An 18,738-nucleotide genomic window follows, 5' to 3' on the forward strand; every position below is an offset into this window, starting at 1 on the left:
CTTCTCTCAATTCTTGAGGGAATTGCTATGAATGTTTTTTAAATATTATGGTTAGATTTTGTTAGTATATACTATTACATTTGTATGTTTTTATTTTAGACCTCCAAATAACTAATCATCTCTTGAAGTTAGTGCTTCATGCTACTCTAAGCTCTAAGCTAGAATTTATCTACTGACTGATCAATAATAGAAGACAAAAAATATTAGAGCCAGACATTATTTTCTGGACTTTAGGAGAGACCAATCTTTATTTTAAAAATAAGAAAGTCATAACAGGTAGATAAGGTGAGTTACCTTTTATAATTCATAAAGTTTAAATTACATATATGTATTATATTTAAAGCCAGAGTTTAGGAAGCAATGTTATCCTAGGAAATGATCTAAATAACTTGTATAGTTTTGGAATGAAATGTGACAAAATGTGGTTCAATAAATCCAAGGGATAAATGAGAGCATAACTGAGTTGACAGAGAGGAATTTGCACTTAAGCCATACTTATTTGTAAGACAATATATCTTTTTTATGTTTTATATTTCATTTTTGAAGATATTCATTAAGACAATTTAGCTGTCCATTGTTGCAAAAATTATTGAACTGAACATCGCCCTTTTTGCAATATCCAAACACAAATACAATAATTTCTACTTGTCTGGGGACCACATTTTCAAAGCCTGTCACTGAATTCTATCTCTTCACTTCATAGATTACTCCAGCTGCTGACCTTGGTTTAACTAGTTGTGGTAAATGTTCTGAATCCAACAGCTGCTCGCTTAGCCCTTGAGTTCATGGTCATTCCACGGTTGCCATGGGTACTCATCCAGTTTCTTTGCTTCTAGAGACAACACTTCAGTTCTTCTCACTATGCATGAGAGTTTTGTCAATATAAGTTTATTATTTGAAAACAGCCTTGATATTGGCAATGCTAATTCTGAAGGAAGGTAACAATTGGAAACAAAATCCAAAATTTCAAGTGTTTCTTCAGAATAGTCACCAAAAAATCCTCAGGCTACTAGGTAGACTTCTATTTGGAGAGCATATAAATTACATTTTTAATTTGGACCACAGCCAAAAAGTGAAACATGGAACTTCCTGATGCCTAGCCCCTGATTTCCTTTCTCTCCACTAGGTGAGTAGCATAATTAAATCATTACATCTCTTTTTCAAATATGCCTTTAACTCTACTTCCTTTTGGAGGATGTTTGAGAAACTTAAGAAGCTTCAGTTCCAGACTCTAATAATTATGAATTGATTTTGTTAATGTTACTCAGATTTTATATTCTATTTCCCAGAGTATGTCCTGTTCATCTAAGGCTGGAGTTCTTCTCTCCTTTCTTAGCAGCCAAGTGATAAAGATTTGATATTAAATTTTAGCTTGATATATAGGCAGCCAAAATGTGGATAAATATTTCTGTGATATCATCAACCTATCTGCTTAGATCTCTGTGGTGGACTATTGCCTTGTTGATGCCTGATTAATCATATCTCTTAGAATCCATAACCTTGTGAAGTGCTCTCCAACATTGACTCTGGGCTTGGCCAATAGAACATTTCTAATTATTATGCAAACAAAGATTGATAAATGCTTACACCTTAGGGATTTTTCTTTTGGAATATTCCTTTCTAAAAGTCCACTGCCATGTTGTGAGGAAGCCCAAGACAGCTACTTTGACTCCCCGAACTCTGTAAACAAGCCAACCTGAAACATACATATTTAGGGATACATATAATAAATCTATAACAACAAACAAGGAGTTGATGATCACAAAATATAAGAAAATGCTACACTTTTGGATTTTGGAATGTGTGAGGAATTTTACCAGGAAGGGCAAAAGAAGATGTCAAAAATATAAGTAACATGTTTTGAAAATTTTTATCATCCTTGAATATATACATCTATCTGATATACGTATTCCTGTATGTTGCACTTAATGATGAAAAGAAATTTAATGACTTAAGGTCCCATATCAACAGAATAATTCGTGTTAGAAGCTGACTTATTGCAACTAAATTTTGCATAAGGATGTTGCAGTTTATCTAGCATTCCCATGTATGATCTCTCTTACTTATGCAACAGAATATCCTAGAGATGAAGGTCTTATTTTCATCATAATTGTAGACCATTTTATGCAATTGTACAGGTGGATTTGAATAATTGACCAAGGTGAAAAAGTAACTAATGGAGGAGAACACAAAATCTATTATTCTGTTGTCAAGACAGAAAGGTTCTTCCAAGATACCAGATTTGTTCTGATTTTTTTTTTTGCCCATGTTATTTCTAATACATTTTAGTTGGTCTCTTCAATGATTGTCAGAGAACTGATTCTAATTTTTTATTAAACATCCCATGTGGTGAGTATTTTTATCATACAGTTAAAAGTAAACAATAAAAAATGTTACACTTTTCCTAGTCATTACTTTAAAAAAATTGATTCTTATGATTTTCTAAAAGGGTTGTTTTTATGTGGAGACAGTTTTCAAGGATGGATACATTGTTACCATTTCACTGGTGAGTAAAAGTCATGTATCTCATTTACTGAAGAAAGCTTATTTTGAAAACATCATTCTGTTGTCTCCAACAAAGATTTATTCATAGAATGATGCTCTTAACCTTACTGCTTTTTAAGAGTTTTAGAAACATTTTGAAACTGCAAAGTACATTCACTAATATTAAAACCCTGGAATGTCTTGAGCTATAGCCAATTTGTTTTAGAAGAAAATATGGCTTTTCATTCTTCAGGTGCTTCATTAAATTTTTCACTCACATTTTTCATGAATCAGACCAATTCCGTGGCATAGAAAGGTGTGTGGTGATTTGGGGAGCTGTTGCAGATACTGCTGATATTTTGTCTATTTTCCTGCATAGAGGTGGCTAATGCTAGCAGCAGATCATGAATTCTTGACAATGAATGGTGGAAAAATGCATTAAGACCAAGATTGATAGTGCAATGTCACTGGTGAAGCATTGCACTCCAGTCAAAATGTTAGGCCTAATTTTTCTCCTGGGCTTTATTTTCTGAATGGATGTTTATAGCCAACTGTGTTGTCTCTAACAGAATGAGAAAAGTACATTTCCCCTAATTTATGTTGTTCTTTCCATCTAAATTCTTCTCAAATCCTATTTTTATAATTATGTATTTCTGCAGTATCCAACAAACATTGTCTTGTTTTGTTAAAGTCTATGGAGTTTATAACACACCAGTTCGCTTTGATCCCATCCAAAATGGCATTGATTTTGAATAATTTTTGAAAGCAAGAATAAAAGGGAAAGGTGAACTGAAATCATTTAAAGAATAATCTTTCAGATGAGTTGATAAAGAATTTTAAGAAAAGAGGAATATATGATGATTTCACTATGGGAAACTGTATGATGAGATAGTGGAAGTATCAGCCGTAATCTCTGGGAATAATGAGGCAATTAGTTTGGTAGTGTAAGAAAACTCTAATTTCAAAGCAGATGAAATGTAATAATTCATTGGGCTATGTGTGTGAGATTTCCAATTAAAAAGTGGCATGGATGGGAAATAATTTCAGATACAGAATTCAGTTATAAACAGATTTATAAATCACAAATATCATTGTTGATATATTTAAAATGCAAAAATACTTTTTCATATATAATTTTCTACTGAAGTAATTATAATATTTAACATGTTAAGTAATATGCACCCTGAAATAAATAGTATGAACTACTATAACTTGAACTTTAAAAAAAAGACTTATTTTTCTATAGAAGTTTCAGGTTTATAGAAAAATTGAGCAGAATATAGAGATTTCCCATCTACTGCTTGCCCCTGCACATGCATAGTCTCTCCCATTATCAACATCTTCCACTGGAGTGGTACATTTTTTATAATTGATGAACCTACATTAAAACATCATTAGCTCCCAAAGTCCATGGTTTACACTAGGGTTCACTCTTGGTATTGTATATTTCATGGGTTTGAACAAACATGTAATGACACATGTGATAAAAGAAAAATATGTTCTTTCATTCAGATGGCCAAAATACATTCCTTGAATACATTTGGTCTTTGTTCACAACTCCTGGGTCAGAGCTCCCCAAACCCTTGGAAGTCCTTAAGTGTTGAGAACGATAAAGGCACCTTTTATTATATAAATGAAGGTGACTTTTGGACCTCAGGAAAGGGGGTTGCTGGTTGCCAGGAGGACCAACCAGATGATTAGAAGGTTGCAACTTTCATCTTTCCATCCCCACCTGAGATCTCTGGAAGGGAAGAAGGGCTGGAGGTTGAATCAGCCAATGGCCAAAGGCTTCACTGATTATGACACTGCAATAAAGTCTCCATATAAATCCAACAGGAATGGGTTCAGAAAGCTTCTGGATTGGTGAACATGTGGGGATGTGGGAAGAGTGGTGCCTTGGAAAGAGCAAGGAAGCTCCTGCCTTTTCCCCATATCTCACCCTATGTACCTCTTCATCTGGCTGTTGATTCATATCCTTTGTCATATCCTTTTAATAAACTGGTAAACATAAGTAAGTGAATTATTTTTTTTAAAGATTTTATTTACTTATTTAAGAGAGAGAGGGAGAGAGAGTGTATGCATGAGCAGGGAGTAGAGGGAGAGGGAGAAGCAGACAGCCCACTGAGCAGAAAGCCTGGTGTATGGACCGATCCCAGGACTCTGAAATCATGAGGTGAGCAAAGGCAGCCATTTAACCAACTGAGCCACCCAGGAGCCCCTAAATAAGTGAATTCTGTGAGTTGCTCTGGCAAATTACAAGGACCTGAAGGGGAAGTTGTTGGACCCTCTAATCTCTAAGCATGTGGTCAGAAGTACCACTAACAAATAGCCTGGGGCTTGCCACTGCCTCTAAAGTGGGAGGTGGAAGGCAATCTCATAGGACTGAGCTCTTAAACCACGGAATCTCATGCCATCTCCAGATAGTGTCAGAAATAAGTTGAACTTTCAGATATCCTCCTGGTGTCCAAGAATTCCTTGATATTGTGTGGGAAGGAATCCACCCCCTCATTGGAACTGGGTCCAGGAATGCAAAAAGAACCTATATCCACCATCATAGCATCTTACAAAGTAGTTTCCCTGCCTTAAAAATCTCTGCTCCACCTATTCATCCTCCTCTCCCCCTTCCCCACCAACCTCTGGCATCCATTGATCTTTTTATGGTCTCCAGTTTTGCCTTTTCCAGAATGTCATATTGTTATAATGCTGTAGTATGTAGCCTTCTCAGATTGGCTTCTTTCACTTATTAATATGTTTTTAAGTTTATTCTGTGTCATTTCATAGCTTGTTAGCCCATGTCTTTTTAGTACAAATGTGTAATAAGATGGATTAAACTGTTTGACTTATTAAAATCCGTTAATGACTATAATCTTATATATATCTATATATATAAAACTCAAATAAAACCTATTTCCTGAAGACATACTGCTAACAGTAAAATTATTTTCAAATTCTTTATATATACATGTATATTTATATATAATCATATATATAAACATGTGAATTATATATAAACATATATAAATGTGAATTATGCTTATAATTATGTAAAATAATATATATAATTCACTTGTTTTCCTTGAGTAAAATTCTTTGGTTAAAGAAAAAAGTAGCAATTATCTACACCATGCTTTCCCTTAAGTAGCCATTGCTTTATAGACTTTACTGGACATTTGTATGAGGATGCTAAATGGTTTTTCCAATATATCATTGAAGGACACTTTTTCAATTCTGTGTAAAACACATATATATCTTGGAAAATCATCCCATCACTGTTCATTTTGCTTTTTTTAAGATTTTTTATATTTATTTATTCATGAAAGATGCAGAGACATAAGCAGAGAGAGAAGCAGGCTCCCTGTGGGGAGCCTGCTGTGGGACTTGATCCTAGGACCCTGGGAACACGACCTGAGCCAAAGGCAGACACTCAACCACTGAACCACCCAGGTGTCTCTGTTCATCTTATTTTTATTGTCTATTCACCACGAAAATGGACTACAAGGCACTGATAACCATCAGTTTTCATTGATTTATTAAGATCTCAGGTTGAGTTGCTATCAATTGATTGAGAAAATATTGTATATTGAGTTGAATTTTTTAAAAAATAAGTAAAATAACATATAAGGTAAATAGAGTGAAAAACTAATAATTGATAGCTTTATGATGGGTGATTTAGGAAATAATGATTGAAATGAATGTCATAATTTCACTACATCTACTCTATATAGGCATGTACTTTTTATCTAAATAATCAAAACCACCTGTGTCAGTGCTCTACTTTTAAAGTACAGCTATTAATTTTAGTGTAAAAGCCGTAATGTTTGGAGAGAATTGTAATTGGAGAGAAAGGGATATTTTTTTCTCTTTAAACTGAAATATGATGTTAGACTTTGGTTACTGGTGTTTGCAAATTAAAAAACTTATTATCATTAAGTGTAAAGGTTTGTCTACCTCTCAATGTAAGTATTGTCAGACCTATCTGGAGTTTGTCTTAAATTATTTTTTTTTCTAATTTTATTTATGTATTCATGACAGACACAGAGAGAGGCAGAGACACAGGCAGAGGGAGAAGCAGGCTCCTTGTGGGGGGCCAATGTCGGACTCGATACCGGAATTCTGAGATCACGCCCTGAGCTGAAGGCTCAACCACTGAGTCACCCAGGTGTCCCTTGACTGAAATTCTTAATGAGAACTTAAGACAGAACAATATGGAAACATAATACAAAGGTAAAAATTTGTTAAAAATTACAGAAGAAAGCTTTTCTTCAATGCTTACAGCAGGTATCTTTTCTACTGAAAGACTTAGGGAAAGTAATCATGTTTTAAATCTGCTCTCTCTTCCTTACAGACATCAAAATGACCTTTTCACAAAATAAATTAATAGCTATTGAGAGTTTTTTTTTTCTTTTAACTTATAATATATACGTGTGTATTTGGATGATCCTAGAAAATATTTTTAAATAAAGCATTATGATAATTGGTAACTAGAGCTGTGTGGTCTCTAATGGATTGTGCCTGTTTGCTCTTTTTTCACTGAGCAGTGAGAACTGACAAGCTGCCAGTTCTGCCTCAGTGATTTTTGACAGTTTGGTTTCTTTGGTGATAAATTATTAAAGGATGTAATAAACAATAAAAAAAAAAGTTAGCTTTTTTCCCTCAGGAATAGTGAGCATTTCTCCATTTTAAAATGCATTGTAAAATAGAAGATGACAAGCCCACATGATGCTTTGGACATGATGATTTTCATTGTATCACATTTAAAATGATGTCAATACATCAAAAACTCTGTAATACAAACACCAGGAACTTCTGATTTTTGTAGGTGAGGTCAGAAGTGTTGTTTATGTTGTATTATCCATCTCCAAATTCCAGAAAAAAAATAATCTCTGTGCTTTTACTTGTACATGGTAATAATAGGTGAACATCTGGTGACTTACTGAATTATTTCAATCAACTTGATGAAATTCTGTTTACAAATCTTCAATAATTTGATCTGAATACAGGCAAACATCTCAGATCTAAATCAACATAGTTTAGTAAATAAATCTTGGCACATCTGGTGTAATTTTAAAAGATAGTTTATACTTTTAATTTAACTGTTTCATGAGCCAAAGTGGATGATATTTGAGATTAAGACTCCCCCAAACCTTTGAAGTAACACTGATAACAAATGTTTTCACAATGGCTTTTTCCAGTATTAAAATTCACCTACTATTTACATATCAACGAAGACTTCATATCTTACAGAGTGACCTGCTCAAGTAATTTATATGGCTCAATTTAAGATAGAATAAACCTTTGTATTCTGTAATTATTCAGAAGAATTTAAGTAGAAATATTCAAGGATGAAGTAGCCATATGACATATATGGCTATTATCAGATCTTTTCCCAAGAGCAGGAGGATATTACTATTACACTAGAAGAAAGAGTAAGAAGATTAGAGGAGGATGTAAGAATCTATCAGTACATGAAGGAAATGTGACCAATTGCCAGTGCTGAAGGGACAGGAATTTGACATCCAAATCAAATTTAGATACGGATTTTGAAAACAAGATGATTAAAACAAGATAGAGAATTAACACCTTTTTGCATTGCTTGGGCTTCTTAACTCAGTATGTCTAATGACCAATATGGAGGAAACATCACTTTGTAGTTGCTATATAAATACAAACGAATAAATGGAAGGAAGCCCCCCACATCAGTAAGATAATGTTTGACAGTGTTTTTAAATCAGTACTGATATTTTGTAAAGGTAACCTAAAAATTTTAAATTTATTTTTTAAGATTTTATTTATTTATTTAGAGAGAGAGTGATCAGGGGAAGGAGCAGAGGGAGATAGAGAATCTCAAGCATATTCCACTCTGAGTGTGGAGTCTGACTCAGGGCTTGATCTCAAGACCCTGAAATCATGACCTGAGCCAAAATGAAGAGTTGGATGCCTAACCGACTAAGCCACCCAGATGCTCCCAAATTTCTTTTTTTATTTAAGTTTTTATTTTAATCATATGGTGCTCATCACAAGTACATTCCTTAATCCTCATCACCTATGTCGCCCATCCCCCAACTCACCTAAAACTCCTTTAAAAAAAAAGAAACAAAGAAACAAGTTTATGAAGAAACATTCTTTGGATGTCTACATTCTACCCAATTGTCTTTAGAACTTCAAAATAATTATGCATTCTAGTCATTATCAGTTCCTGCTTCTATTGATAGAAGCAATCACCACTCGTGTAGGGTTTGTAGTTTTAGGTTAGGGTACCTGACCATGGGCTGACCTGAACCTTCTACTCCATTTTCTGTGCTTTCATCTTAACTGCGATGAACATGGCTGTCTACCTGTATCTTGTCTTGGACTTCCTACCCTCTTGCCTCTACAGAGTTTGGATTTTACTCTTGGTCAATTGAGGGGAGTCTATGATAATGCACTCCTATATTCTCAAGTACAATTCCAGATTTGAAAGGAATTCCAGTAGGTAATGCAGCCTTTGTCAAAACTCTGTCCATTGAGTAACAGTCTGAACTTCAAACTTATGTACTGTTCCTGCAGGATGCCTCTCTTCAGCATGCCAATGGCTTTGAGTTTACTAATTTCTGTGGCATGCCCTGTGTCCCATAATTAAATATAGGCCGCAACAAGTGCTTCATTAGAATTGGGACTATTGCCTTTTAATGCAGAATATCAAAAAGAGATGACCTGAACTAGATTATTTCACTGTTCTCATTCCTTCACAGAAAGTATATATTGCTGAGTTCATGGTGACTATAGAAATAAAGTGATTCAAAAGACAGATGAATGACACAGAAAAGAATGAACAATATTGAGTTAAAAGTAACACTTCATGAAAAGTTAATTAACACAGAGAGTATATGCACAAAAATTAAGCTGAATGAAATAATATCCTGCCGTCATTCCTGCAAATGAGCTATAAATGAGGAAAAATGAAAATTTTATGTAAAAATCAATGATTGACTCTGGTCAAAGCAGCCACATATAAATATTTACAAGGACACTTGAAAACATTGCCTTTGCACTACCTTAATGAGGTTGCAAATAATGATTGTTGGTGTTTCATAATCATGTGCCAGATCTCAAATGTTAAGGTGCTAATTGCTAAAGATTGCAACTATTATTGTAATGACTTCATCTTGAGGGTCTCATGCCTCTGACAGAATTTTTTATGTGCTACTTATTCTGACCAGAGCCTGGAACCAAAGCTAACACAGTCTTTGCTTAGTATTTATATTTTCATAATTTTTTTAATAAAAGTTGTTTGGTCACCTGAATATTATTAAGTTAAATTAAAAGTTAGACAATCAAGTTTATCTACTTAGAGGATTTATTAAGGTAAATAATATTTATCGAATACTTACATAATAATTTAAAGACTACCATATGTTGCCTGAGTCAAATTATTAAAAGTATAGCAATCAACAAGATAGACATATTGAAGACAGGTTCTTAAAATTATGATTGTGAACATTTGAGGCTATTTAACCTCTTAAATATTTTGTTAGAATTATATTAGGTAGTTTTTTTGGTCAGCATTTGAACTTTATCATAAATGCACAATTATGTGAAAAACTTTGACAATATGTATTCCCTTTTATATTTTCTAAATAAAAAAATTATACCCAAATGGCCTTAAATTGTATACAAAAAGTATGTTTCTGATATTATTTATAAATCCTTCATGGAATGTATTGCTATGCTTCTGTTCATAAATCTTCCAGAAAAGAAAAAAACCTGTTTGAAGGTATTTTCTGGAGATACTGAATTCTACATACATGTTTTCCTAAGTGTTTAATACTATCAAGTGAAAATTCATATCTTGTCTCTTATTAGTGTAATGCTGACATCGATAATACAAGCTGTGCCTTGCATTGTTTATTTAAAAAAAAATGTAGAAGAGTGATTCCTCATTCTGACATCAACCAAAAGAAAGATGACTCTAGCGGACCAAATGAGAAAGTCTTGCCAGGATTTTAAAGTAGTAAGTAGTTAGATAGAATGTTATAACATTGTTTTCAACATAGAGTATCATGCAGGAGAATTCACTAACAATGAGGTATAGTAAATGAAAGTTGAAAATACCTGGATGCAAATGATAGCTCAACCAATTCTATTGACAGCAAATTATGAATATGAACTCCTGCAGGTATCATTGTCCCCAAACGTGACATGATAAAGATAACAGTAAGATTTCTATAAGTGCTCTGAAATTTGTAAATACCATAAAAATGCAAGCAATAATTATATACTAATAGTTTTAATTATGTATCAAAAGTATATAATTAAGATGGTGAGATAAAAAGTAAGAAAAATAAAGACGGATTTTAGGGTGGGAGCAATAAAAGGAAAGAGGAAATAAATGGAAAATAATGAAGATATGAAAAATAGGAGCTTGTATAGATAAGAATAGAAAACAGAGATTAGATACAAGATAAAAACAATATTTAAAAAGAAAAGAATGTAGATCAGAAAGAAGATGAGAAAGAAATAAAGAGTAGGGGAGAAAGGAAGAATCAGAGGAAAGAAACAGGATTGAAGGAAGAAAAAAACCAGAAGTGGTAAGGAAAGATAATGTTCCATTTCTTACACTTCCCTTTGCGAAAATCCTCCAATTTCACCTGAGGCTACCAGACTATGTTTACTGCTGAAATTCTATTCAAATTTGATCTAAGACATGGTGCTTTACCTTTTGGATGCTTGTATCTATTAAGCTTTTTGTTCCATTCTATTTTACATTTAATTTTAATAGATGAAAAAAAATATTAGAATTAAAATTATATATTAGAGCCAATGAAAATATGTTTGAAATATGTTGTTTCTACCACTTTATAGAGTGATAATTGATAGATGATAAACTGCACTTATTTACTGTAGATTCTATTGAGTTTTGACATATGGACATACTGGGAAACCATCAATATGGTCAAAATAAAGCGTATTTTCCTCACCCTCAAAAGTTTGCTTGTGTCCATCTGTAATTTGTCTTTCCTTTCATTGTTCTTCCTAGGAAACCACTAATCTGTTTTCTTTTACTGTAGATTAGACTTTATCTTCCAGAATTTTGTTTGAATGAATTTACACAGTGCATACTCAGTATTGTCTGACTTCTTTCACTCCGCATAACTATTTTGAGATCTCTGCACTGTTGCACATCACAGTAGGTCATTTCTTTCTACTGCTCTGTAGTATTCCATTGTATGGATACAGCACAAACTGTTTATTCATTATTCACCTATTCAGAATCATTTGGTTATTTCTGTTTATTTGTTTCTACAAATAGTTATAAACATTTGCACAAAAATATTTATAAGGTTATGCTTTTATTCCTCTTATGTATACTCTTAGGAGCTGAATTGTGGGGACTTAGAGTAGATGTATGTTTAACATTTTAGAAACTCCAAACTGTTTTTCACTGTATTATTTTGCATTTCTTTTTAAAGATTGATTGATGATTGATTGATTGATTTAAGAGACAGAGAGAGAGCAGGGAAAAGGGTTAGAGGGAGACGGCTAGAGAGAATCTCAAGCAGACTCACTGCTGAGCACAGAGCAAGACCTGGGGCTCCATCTTGCAACCCTGAAATCATGACCTGAGCTGAAATCAAGAGTTGGATACTTCAATGACTTAGCCACCCAGAACCCTATGTATTATTTTATATTTAAAACAGCAGTGTAGGATGCTTCTACTTGCCCACATGTCTGTTATTATTAGGTACTATCTACATTTTAAATTTTAAGCATTTTAATGAATTTAAGGTGTTTTTGAGTTATGATTTTAATTTTCTTTTACCTTTAATATGTAGAACATTTCAGTGTGTTTATTGACATTCATATATCTTCCTATGTGACATGTCTGCTCAGACCTTTTTGACCATCTATATAGGGTTGTTTTTATTACTATACTTGAGTTTTAAGAGTATATTTCAAGAAAGTTGCTCTTTGTGGTCTGCCTTTTAATTTCTTGAATTTTAATTATGATAAGTCCAATCTATCTTTTTTTAGAATTCTTATAATTTGCCCACCTGGAGTTCTAGCAAGGAAATCTTTCCACATTTAACATTTTCACTTCTGTTTTCCATAATTTTTAATTTTTATATTTTACATTTAGGTATATGATTCATTCCAACTTGTATGGGAGTCAATGATTCATGATTATGATTTTCCATATGAATATACAGTTGAAACTATAGGATTTTTGAAACAACACTAATTTCCTGAATTGTGTTGATACTTGTTGAAAATCAAGGGGCCCATACATTTGGTTAGTCTAGAGCTCTTTATGTCTTTTGAAGCTTAGGAAGGACTTGTAATTTTTATTAAAAAAATCCAGCTGGAATTTGATTTAGATTGTGTTTAGCCTGTAGATTAATTTGAGGATAATTGGCATCTTAAAAATATTGATTCTTCTTCTATGTGAACATAGTATATTATTTAATTTTCCATATCTTCTGTCATTTCACCTTGTATTATTTTGTAAATTTCAGTGTAGAGATCCTGATTATGGTTATGTTAGATTCATTCCATGGTATCTCAAAGATTTTTGAGCATACTGTAATTATAATTTTTAAAATTTCTTTTTCTCCAGCTATCTGGTATTTACACAAGAACACTGATTTTGTATATCAAATTTACACCCTAATTAAATTTATGTCTTACTTTTAGAAATGATTTATTGATTTCTGGAGTATTCCATGTACAGATATTATATCAAGATAGAAAAAGTTTTATTTCATTATGAATTTTGTGGATTTTAATTTCTTATTTTATTATAATGGTTAAAATGACCTGTAAAATGCTATATAGAAATGGTTAAATTTGTCATATATGTCTTTTTAAATTTTTTATTATTTTTAAAAGATTTTATTTATTCACAAGAGACACAAAGAGAGGCAGAGACACAGGCAGAGGGAGAAGCAAGCTCCATGCAGGGAACCCAATCTCGATCCCAGGAACCTGGGATCATACCTTAAGCCAAAGGCATATATGTCTTTTTAAAGATCTATTAGGAGGAAACACTTTAATGTTTTGCCATTATATATTATGTTGTCAAATTTTCATAAATGTTTTTCATCAGCTTGTTATTATTCTAGTTTGCTTAGCATTAAAAAATCATGAATGGGAATTAAATTATATGGTTTATGATTCTGTTAATATCATAAGTGCATTTATTGATTTTCAAACATTAAATAATGTTACATTCCTGAGGATCAATTTCTGGCAATAAAAGAACCTCCACCGATCTATTCCTTGGTGAATTATATGATTTTGGATGCTAAGGGCAAAGAGCAATGAAAAAACACCTACTCAAGGAAATCTATGAAAATTCAGTAAGAAGGGTTAGAGAGCAGGAGAGTTGAGAGGAGCCTTTATATAGCCAAAAAACATCAAACACAGACCTCAGACACTATTCCTTCAAAGAAACCACAATTAGATTAGTTTGTGGAGCAATTTAGGGCCTAGCTCAAAACGAAAGGATAATCAGTTGGCCATCAGTGGAACGTAACAGCTGTGTATAGTCAAGAAGCCAGTAAGAGATCTGTACCACTGTCATCCCAGGATGACTATGCCAATGCTCAAAGTTGTGGCCTCCCTGAGGACCAACATCTAAGGCCTCACATGTAGGATGGAGCATATGCTTCACAGAAATAATCCAACCAACAAAAAAATGAAAAAGAATATAACAATAAGCTCTGGAAGGAGTATCAGTACCCAGACTTGCCATTAATCATCACCTAAAATGTCAGGTCCTCATTAAAAAAAACAAAAACAGAAAACTACTATTATGAGGCATGCAAAGAAATTGGAAAGTATTGCCCATACACCAGAAAAAAGTACAGGAGATACAAACTGTCTTTGAGACTGACTGGATGTTAGATTTAAAAGTGTTAACTCCAAGTTGGCTGTGAAGAGTTAAACATGTATATAGTAATCTCAGGAACAATTACTGCAAACTAATAGAATTTTGGCCAAAAATAGATGATTTAAAATAGTCTATTAAAATATTAAAATTGGGATCCCTGGGTGGCGCAGCAGTTTAGCGCCTGCCTTTGGCCCGGGGCGCGATCCTGGAGACCCGGGATCGAATCCCACATCGGGCTCCCAGTGCATGGAGCCTGCTTCTCCCTCTGCCTGTGTCTCTGCCTCTCTCTCTCTCTCTGTGTGACTATTATAAATAAATAAAAATAATTTTAAAAAATAAAATATTAAAATAATGACAAAATAAGGAAGGAAGGAAAATGCAATAAAAAATTAGAATGTAATACAGTGAAATTAAAAGATTGACTTAAGCTTTCCCATATGTATTGAAAATGAATAATACCATAAACACTCTTTTTAAAAGGCGCCTATTGACATAGTGATTCAAAAAGAGAAACTCAGGTACATGGCACCTAAAGAAGGTACAACTTTAATATAAATATAGATACATGAGAGTAAATGAATTTTAAAAGGATTAAAACATGCAAATAGTTTTAATTTAGTCAAATAGGACTTTAAACTTAAAAAAAAAAAGAATATCACTATAGAGAAAGAGGGGTGGTCTACAATGATTGAAGGGGCTTATTTTAGACTCAGATTGATGCATGTAGTTCATGACTCAGTTCAGATAGTTAGCATCCTTGGTGCAGCCTTGGGTCTGCTTGTACATGGGAATGTACAATTCAAAAGTCAAGTTAAGAATTCTATTCACATCAGAATTAAAAGATTTACTTCTTTGGCTCTCTCCAAAATTCCTTCCTAATCTATCTGTTTACTGTGGCTTCTTTCCCTGGTTTCTATGGCTAGAGAGAAGGCAAGTTTCAACAGTGCATCTGCTGCACTGATCAGTAGCTGGAGTCCATCCTTGGGAGCAACTCAGAAGAGCAAAAAGACACAAAGGAAAAATAGGGGATGTTCGTCTTTCCTCCCAGTATTGAATACCTTCCAGATTTTACCTACTTCTGCAGATAAGCTGCAGAGGCTAAGGCCAACACAGAAGAAATGGAACTCATGCGTTTTGTTTTATAAACACAATTTTGAGCTTATTCAGAGATGAAAATTAGATTAACTGCCCCATTTCCTAAGTTAGAGAGGGCTATGGAGATCAATTTTAGTTACTATGATTTTTAATGCAAATATAAAACTGTCAGATTATTTGAGGTAAATTTAAATTTAGTGCTACCATTCCTAGTTGCTGTGATAAATTGAGTTTAATTAATATTGATGTCATATTGTGGGCATATTCAGTATTACTATAACCCAAACAAAAAAATAGAACACAGTGAGTAACTCGTAATAGAACAATAAAGAGGGATATTTGGGAACATGATTTCTAATGAAACCACAATTATGCAAGGTAATTTCTAGATCAACAGAGCTGGCAATCTTTGGCAAAACCTGGCATAAAACCAACATGTTCCAGAATCAAAATTATTTTTTCAAGGTTTCCAAAGAGACTCAGACTTGAAAAACTTGTCTTTCTGAGTGATAAAGTTGTTTTTAATATTAGTGACATTGCTTTCACCTTAAATCTCTGTCCTTAGCAGAAGAAAACTCAATCATTAAATTGTCAATAAAATGCTTCTAGGTGACACTAATTTCTCAAAAGCTGTCTAAGTTAAAAGCCCCAGACGAGAGCTTCCCCTCACCCAAGTTTAAATCTGACAGCACATTAAACTTTGCTTTATAATATGGAACATGATTTACATATGATAACTTTTGAGAACTATGACTTCCCTTTACCTGGAAGATGAAAACTTTCTTTGCTTTTATATCTAAGACTCTAGGCACTTTTGACCTGATGAGGATGCAGACTTTAGTGATAAGGTGGTAAATCAATCAAGTATACTTTTGGTTTGTAATGAATATGCTACACTCAACAAATATTCAATAATAATAATAATAATAATAAGCTTTACAAGTCCTATGTGAAACAAGTCACCCCAAAGGAGCTGGTCTTTCCTCTGTTATGACATTTTCCATGTATGTCTCACACCTATGAAAATGCTCAGGAAAAAAAAAATCTATGAACCTCTGGGCTTCAAATCAGTGATTTCCCAAAATTTGACATCCAGTTTCTCTTTTTAATTGTCACCTCTTTGGTTTTCACTTTCCGCTATTTAGCTCCATACTTGATTTCTGCTTTTGATCTAGATCACTTCTTCCTCTTTTCTAAAAAAGATTTATTTACTTATTTGAGAGAGAGAGAGAGAGAATGCACATGAGCCAGCATGATTGGGGGAAGGGGCAGAGAGACAAGGAGACAAACTGTCCATGCCCTGCCCCACTGAACAGGCAGCCTGACATAGGGCTTGATCCCAGGACCCTGAGATCATGACCTGATTCAAAGGTAGATGCTTAACCAACTGAGCTATCAGATGCCTCTGTTGAAACCATTTCTATCAGAAGCAAGATCCAGATACTTTATTCCTATTCTTATATATACCCCTTGAAGTAGGTTTTACATGCATGGTTTTGCACATTATGGCTATGGTTAAAATATATTTATTCCCTATGCCATGCTCATTGTTCTATAAAGTCTCGAATGGAATGATGCATTGGCATAACTAAGCTAATAATATTAATATTTGGATTTCTGATTTCAGCTCCCACTGTAAAGAGTTTGCAAGTCCTTACTCCTCTCATTACAATAAGCAAAGGCTGGAGAAATGGAAAAGCAGTCACTTACCTTGGACCCATCAGAAAATTCATTTTGGGAGAAACTACTACCTGTTTATCTGGAGAGACAGGCTCATTTAGTGAGACATCATGAGATCAGTTTGTCTGGAAGAGAAGTTGCAGAATCCATAAATGGAGAAACACTGAAATGGTAACTTTAACAAGTAGCTTGAGACAGAGTGTGGAATAATGTGAATATGAGAAATTCTTGGGAACTTCATTCTTTTTTTTCTTTTTCTTTTTCCTGGAATTTTTTTTTTTTTTTGAGAGAGAGTACACACATGCAAGTGGGGGGTCAGGGAGGGGCAGAAGGAGAAAGAGAAAGAGAAAGAGAGAATCCTAAGAAGATGAAACTGATGTGTGGCTCAATCTTATGATCCTGAGATCATGACCTAAGCCCATATCAAGAGTTGAAGGTATAACCAACTCAGCCACCTGGGCACCTGCTGGGAACTGCATTCTTAATGGGAATGGGTGCCCTTATACTTCTGCAGTTGTACCTTACCTGCAGGAACCTCAGAAGTTTCACACTGTCACTATCTGAGAGAAGTCCTCTCATGTATTTGGAAGGGGCAAGGGAAGAGAAAAATTGTGAAATAGCTTCAAGGCCTTCTCCATAGCCAACGTCTATATTCAGAGGGGAAAGATCTGATAGGGTTTTATTTTACTTATAGGAAAGGTATTCCTCTTATTCCAGCCCCATCTAGCATTTTTATCTCACCTAAAGGAAAAAAATAAAACACCACCACCACCACCAAGAAAAAAAAATTAACAGGTGTAAAAGCTTCAAAGAGATAGACTGGGAATGATGATACTAGGGATGAAAAGAAGGTAGAAGGAAAAACTATCACACTGGAAAACATTTAAGAAGGAAGGCCACCCCCCTAAGACACCAGTCCACTAAAAGTCCGGGTCAGCCCTCCACATCAGGTCAGATAGAAGTTACTGGCCAAGCCATGACCTGAAACTTCTTGGGTTAGCTGCTGTCACCCATTCATGACAGATGTCTGGTGATACAGTCATGTGGTACACAGTGCAGCTGCCTAAGAGTTGCTTCTAATAGGAGAAGTTACCACGACCTACCTACTCTTAAAGACAGGGATTGTGTTTGGTTTATCACTGCATCTCAAGTAACTTTAATAGTAGTGCTCAATAAACACTTATTGAGTGAAGGAATAAAAGATAATTTAATATGCCAGAAAACTGCAAGAAATGTCAAGAGAAGTCGATGAATCTACCATAAGACACTACTGATACCTGAGAGAGAAAGAGGAGTGAGATTCATGCCCATCTACTTGCTCTATGTCTTTAAATTGTGGGGATTATAATTGTACACAAGGTATTGGTCCTGATTTTCTATAATACCATATATTGGAAGAGGATTAACACAAATCATAGTGAGGAATAAACAGTAACATGATATGAAGACCCTAACACTACCACCATGGACAACAACTAACACAACAGCATAGTTATGGTACCATTTAACAGGGCACGTTGTTCTTGTCACCCCATTCTAGCATATAACAGTCGCACAAGTTTTGATGTCTACTTATGGGCTGTTTGAATAAATGTTAGTTTATTTTTTCT

General features: G+C 34.0%; 1 long non-coding RNA gene across 1 annotated transcript; it reads left to right on the forward strand.

Moving 5' to 3' along the window:
- The first annotated feature begins 833 nt into the window (after positions 1–833).
- LOC111093893 lies at positions 834–17,430 on the forward strand. Its single transcript, XR_005383485.1, has 4 exons — positions 834–1,126; positions 6,517–6,708; positions 10,327–10,474; positions 17,076–17,430. It is a non-coding gene; the product is annotated as an uncharacterized LOC111093893 (long non-coding RNA).
- Positions 17,431–18,738: the final 1,308 nt, after the last annotated feature.

Source organism: Canis lupus, chromosome 34 (genome assembly GCF_011100685.1).
Source record: "Canis lupus familiaris isolate Mischka breed German Shepherd chromosome 34, alternate assembly UU_Cfam_GSD_1.0, whole genome shotgun sequence".
NCBI classification, from domain to species: domain Eukaryota; kingdom Metazoa; phylum Chordata; class Mammalia; order Carnivora; family Canidae; genus Canis; species Canis lupus.